We start from the raw sequence: 6,000 nt of genomic DNA, 5'->3' as shown, positions 1-6,000 counted from the left end.
CCATTTGATGGCTTGAGAACAAATTTCCTTTAAGTTTACACATAAACTGTTACCTTCCTTCCAAGCCTTTTTAAGAATTTTATCATATGTATCTTCTAACACCTAAGCGCATTCAAACTTTAAAGCTCTAGGTAGCCTTCTATGGTCGTTATCAGTTAGTGAAACCAATATTGGATGGTGGTATGAGTAGTCAAGTCTAGTTAGAACCTGAACATGAGCATTTGGGAATTGTATTATCAAAATATCATTTCTCAATCCTCTATCAATCTTCTCATAAATTCTCAACCCCCATGAACAATCGGACCTCAGCATGTGTATTTGTAACCAGTTTAACCAATGTCCATGACACTACAAGCATTCACCCTGTCTCGGAATAATTTGAACCATCTATTTTAAGATTGTCATACCCTAAAATTTATCCCACCTTCACACAATCCTCATAACCCTAATACATGAGCATACATCACCTCATGTGCATATACATCCATAATGATCCACAAACTCAATGCATGAGGTTCATATAAGAAGAATTAAGATCCTCTAATCATGTTGAGGTGTGCCCAAGCCACCTTAACCATAATCTTCATCCTCAAGCATCCTTGAGTCTTGGAGGATCACTCAAGATAACTCCCTCGCCTCCAAAACCCTAATTGAGTAGTGAACCCTCATTTAAGACATGTGAAGGTTTATTTGGCCACCCAAGGACCTCAACCCTAATTCTTGACCCTCAATGGCTTGTACAAGTCATGATTCACTTTGTGCCTTGACCATACCTTTAAGGACCCATAATATCCAAACTTTGTTCATGTCATAACCCTTTGAATCACCTCAATACATCTCTTTCACCCCAAAACCCTTATTTGTCTGGCTATGGCTCTTGATGAAACTTGTGGTCTAAGAAACCCTAGTTTGTGTAATCCTTTGATTATATGCCTTACCTCATTTGATCATCCTATCATTCAACACTTTATTCACCTTCAATTAAACCCATTTTCAACCACAATTCATCAAGCAAACACATATTTCATCCATGGTACAAGTCATTGGCTTCATCTTGAACTTTGAGCTTTCAATGCCTTGATTTCACCCATGGACTTGACCTAAAAATCATCCCACCAATCACCAAGCCTAATTTCCCATTAAGATACAATCATATGAGCTTTAAACATCCATTACAGTGCCTTAAAAATCAAGAAATCTCAAAATGGCATTTCTAGGTCATGTTGGTTGGTCACGTTTTGGTAAGTTTGGCCTACCATTTGATCCAAACCCGATAACCTTTTCACCTTTCAACCTTTTGATGATCTTCTTTGAGCTAAATGTTCTAACTGAATCCCTGTTCAACTTTGTTTCAAGGTCCAAGACCTAATTCAATGGGAAAGAACCTAAATTTTTGGATTGGCCAAGCTGGTCAAGATGCCTAGCGAGACCTAGAATCATGCCCATGATCCCCACTTTACCTCATTGTCATTTCCAAACCACAACTCCTTTTGACCCAATTCTTTTTGAAAATGATTAAGGGTATGGCAAAGAGAAATTAGCACAAGTTTCATGCAAAATTCACGATCCAATTTCATTTGTCCCATGTTCAAAGTTGTTGACTTGCCATGTTGCACACACGAGACCACACTTAGTCTGAATTTGCATTTTGGTGCACAAAGTCATTAAACTCGTGCATTCTGATCTCATTTAACTCTAAATACATTGCATAACACGTCATGACATGTTTACATGTATAACTTGAAGGAAAATAGGTCACACATATGGGAACCCGAGTCATGTGCCAAAAATCAATGTTTTCCCAAAATGGCAAAAGCAAAACCTCCAAACATCTGTGTCCCTCCTTTTTGATGCTAGGGTGCAAACCAACTGAGTGGAAGGAAGAACCAGGTCAGAAGCACAATAACACTTCCACCACAAGTCTCACTTTGTCATGTTTTAAGCCTCACCCCATTTATGAGCAAACCTCCCTCTTTCTCTCACCCAACACTTTCATCACCTTCCCTATAAATAGGGTAAGGTATTCCATTCATTTCTCAAGATTTTGAAGCCAAATATACTCTGCCTCAAAACCGAGTTTCTCCATTAAAAATAGAGTTCCACTTTCTAAGTTTTGAGTCCTTTCAATCCAAGCTAAGCACCTAGAAACCTTCGCACTACCTCATTCAAACTTTCCGAAACACCAAAACACCTTGCAACCACCTTCCATGAGTTATCCATAGTCATCGGAGTCACCATTTGAGATTGATTTCGACCAGGTAGTTTCACTCATCTTTTCCACTTAAACAAGTTACCCTTTTGCTCGAAATTCTTCATTGATGCTTAACCCCATGGTCTAAATCCTGATTATCCATTATCAACCATTTAATTTTATGTTTAGGTCAAACTCCATTTTTGTGTTCTTAAGAAATTCTCCATACTCAGAGCCAATCAATGGCTCATGAGTGTGGAGATGATAACGATGAAGTGTGGGGAGGTGGAATCCATGTTTAATTCCCTATAAAAACACGAGTTTCGGGTGTTTGATTTTTGATGTTCTGACGTTGAAGACCACCTCACATGTTTAATACCTCACACGCGTTTGAATTTAAAAATTTATTGTGGCTTGCTATGATTGGCTCATTTAGCGTGCATGTTTTATTTTATGGTTGATTTAATATATTGTTATCTGGATACGCTGACTAACACCACAAGCCACTTGGCCAAGTGGATGGGGGTTGAACCCATAACCCCAAGGTCAAGGGTTCAACCTCCAGTACCCTCACTTTATTTTGTCCATTTTTCTTTCTTTTGTTTTGTTTTCTTATTTTCAACTATTTTCTTTCATTTTGGTTTTAATTTTTTCACCACTCATATTAATTCTGATCAAAATATTTTCAATACAAACTTGACTTATTTTTTTCCCTTTCATTTTATATCACCCTTGTTTTATTTTATTTTGACTTATTTTATTGACTTTTCATGTCTTGATTGATGATGGTTAATGAAATATATTAGGTCATGACCTTGGATATTTAGGTTGATGAAACCTTCAATGTTTCAAATCTATCAATGAATGATCAATGGAACATTCATGATACTTTGAGGCATTGATAGGTTGCCTCTATTTAAACATACTTGAGTCATTTGATACATAGACAAAGCCATGTTTGTGTTTCTGACTTGTTGTTTCATTTTGCTTGTTTTGTTTCCATTATCTAATAACCCTATAACATTTGTGCTTCAATTGCTTAACTTGTACATAAATCAATCCTTAACTTAATCAATGTTCACTTGTTAATTTGTAATCATTAAGTGATACAATCTTCCATTTGTCAAATTATTGGTAGATGGACTTAGGGTTGTATAACTTTCATTGTTTCAAATCTGTTGTTAGATGATCAAAAATCATCTTCAATACTTTGCATCAATGATAAGTTATCCCTTGATGCGCCATATTTTAAGTCATTTAACACATGGATATATAATCCTCACACCTTTACTTTATACATTTGACTAACCACTATTTATACACCACTAACTTTGTTTATCACTATCCATTGTTATTATGATCTTGTTATTATTACCTTATGATTTACTTTTATGTAAATTATATTGCATTGTAATTTACTTTCAAGCACTCATCATCATCATTGTATATACTCCTCATGCATGTTTATTATTGTTATTTATTTATTATCATCATACAATAAAAATCAACAAAAACATGATAAAATTATAAGACCAAAAAGATGCATTTCCCTTATAATCGATCATTGAACTTAGAGGAATTCACTTAGGACCCTTGCTTGGAGACCTTGTCCTAATCTTTTGACACTTTTACTCAACTTTATATCTCATATGTAACTTACATTCCTGTTGTAAGAATGACATCATGGCATTATCATAGGGAGACATGAATGTAAAACCATTATCCACTTATTAGCTTATGTCACTTTTGCACACATAAGGCTTTCTCTTGGGCTACCTTACAATGAAACCCTTTACTTTCTTGCTTGATGTCACATCTCGGAAAATACGATTCCTCGCGATGGTCGCGGAAAAAATTAGTTCGAACAGAGTCGCCACCGAACTTTATTTATCTTAATGAAGGAATAGGAAAATATCGATAAAACCTTTGAAAAATTGAATAATGGTCGTCGCAACCATATTCGGGTCGAGAGTCGATTACGCAAGGGGAAGGTATTAGAACCCCTCACGCCCGTTGTACTCAACGGGAACCTTTTAGTTAAACTTGCAATTTAAATGCTAACTTATGTTATTTGTTTTCTTCGAGTGATAAAAAGATTGAAAAGAGAGATGGATGGAAACCTCAGAAGGGGGAAATGGAGGTTTTTTATTAGTGTGCTCGCCAAGATCTCGCAATCTCGTGCCTATGTATCCTTAGGGTGCAATAACGAAATCAGAGCATTCGTAGTTCAAGGAACTACGGTTGGTTGGTGTCTTTTAATGAACAACTGTTTAGATTGCATTCTAAAGGCTAAACACTGGCTTGTCTACTCTCGGAGGAGGCTTAAGCACTAGTTTGTTATGCGTGTTAGAAAGGATTAAGCAGTGTTCTTTTGAAAAAGAGTTTCGATCGCACGAGGGCGATGAAAGAGGTTTGATAAGTTGGATGTGTTTTAATGAACAAAAGCTTAGATCACATCCTAGCGGTTAAACGTTGGCTTGCATACTCGCGGTGGAGACTTAACCGCTAGTTTGTGTACGCACTTGAAAGGATTAAGCAATGTTCTTTCGGAAAAGAGTTAAGTTGTTGGTCGCACGGGGGCGAGAGATTAGGTTTAATGTGTTTTATATTTTGAGGAAGAACAACAAAAGATTGAGCAATGTGGTGCACACCAATTGTTCAATTCTTTCGAGCAATAATAAGGCGAACACCTCCTATTCCATTTTTCATTCAAATTATTATTGAAAGTTTGTTTGCGGAAATCGAATATGCACGGTAGTGATGCGTGCGCCTCCCACTTGCTTATTCTAGGAATAGTGAGGCGTGCGCCACTTATTCCTTTATCCAAGTCCATTTATCGTGTTTTAATCGGTAGTCAATAATTTGAGCAATATGGCGAGCGCCAATCATTCAATTATTTGAGACATGGTGAGGCGAACGCCTCCCATCCTTTTCATCCGAAGTTTAAGTTATAAAGTAATGTTCTTAGAAGTTGTATTAATTTAGAAGAAACGTTTCGAATTCGAATTTGATAAAGTTTTAATTAGACGACGAGAATTCGAGCAATATGGCGAACGCCAATTATTCAAATATTCGAGAGATAGTGGAACGGGCGCTTATTATACTCCTTTTCATCCAAAGCTTAATTATAAGAATAAAGTCTTTAGGAATTATATTTAATTTGAAAAAGTGATTTGAATTTGTTTGTTTTAATTGGGCGACAAGAATTTGAGCAATATAGCGTACGCCAATCGTTCGAGCACTTGAGAAATAGTGAAGTGGACGCTTCCTATATTCTTTTTCATCCCAAGTTTAAATTATAAAATAATATTCTTTAGAAATTGTATTAATTTGGAAGAGATGATTTGAATTTGCACGGTGTGAAGTTAATCGAGTTTTTAAATGAATCACTTGGCATTGAACCAAGGTTTTGTTTATGAATGAGATTTAATGGGTTTTAGTTTAGAAATAATGCGAAATTGTGATGGTGAAAGAAATCAATCAATTTTTATTTATCAAAATTAATTGATTAAAGTTCGATTAAATCGCTTATTTAAAAAAATAATTATCAAAATTGTTTGGTCAAACATTCAAGATAATTAAAATTAATTATTGAAATTAACTAATCTAAACAAAGCTCGACTAATTAATTAATTTAATTGGAAATGATTGAAATAAATAAGTCACAATGTGCTCAAAACCCGGTTTGTGCGAAATGACAACAAAATTAATGTCATACGCAAGATCATAACACGGCGAAAATAATCTATTGATGTATTGAAATTTTTGGGTGGCATAACGACACATAAAAGTCGAATCCATGGATTAAA

Source organism: Lathyrus oleraceus, chromosome 7 (assembly GCF_024323335.1).
Source record: "Lathyrus oleraceus cultivar Zhongwan6 chromosome 7, CAAS_Psat_ZW6_1.0, whole genome shotgun sequence".
Taxonomy (NCBI): domain Eukaryota; kingdom Viridiplantae; phylum Streptophyta; class Magnoliopsida; order Fabales; family Fabaceae; genus Lathyrus; species Lathyrus oleraceus.
Note: the sequence above shows the minus strand (reverse complement) of the source record.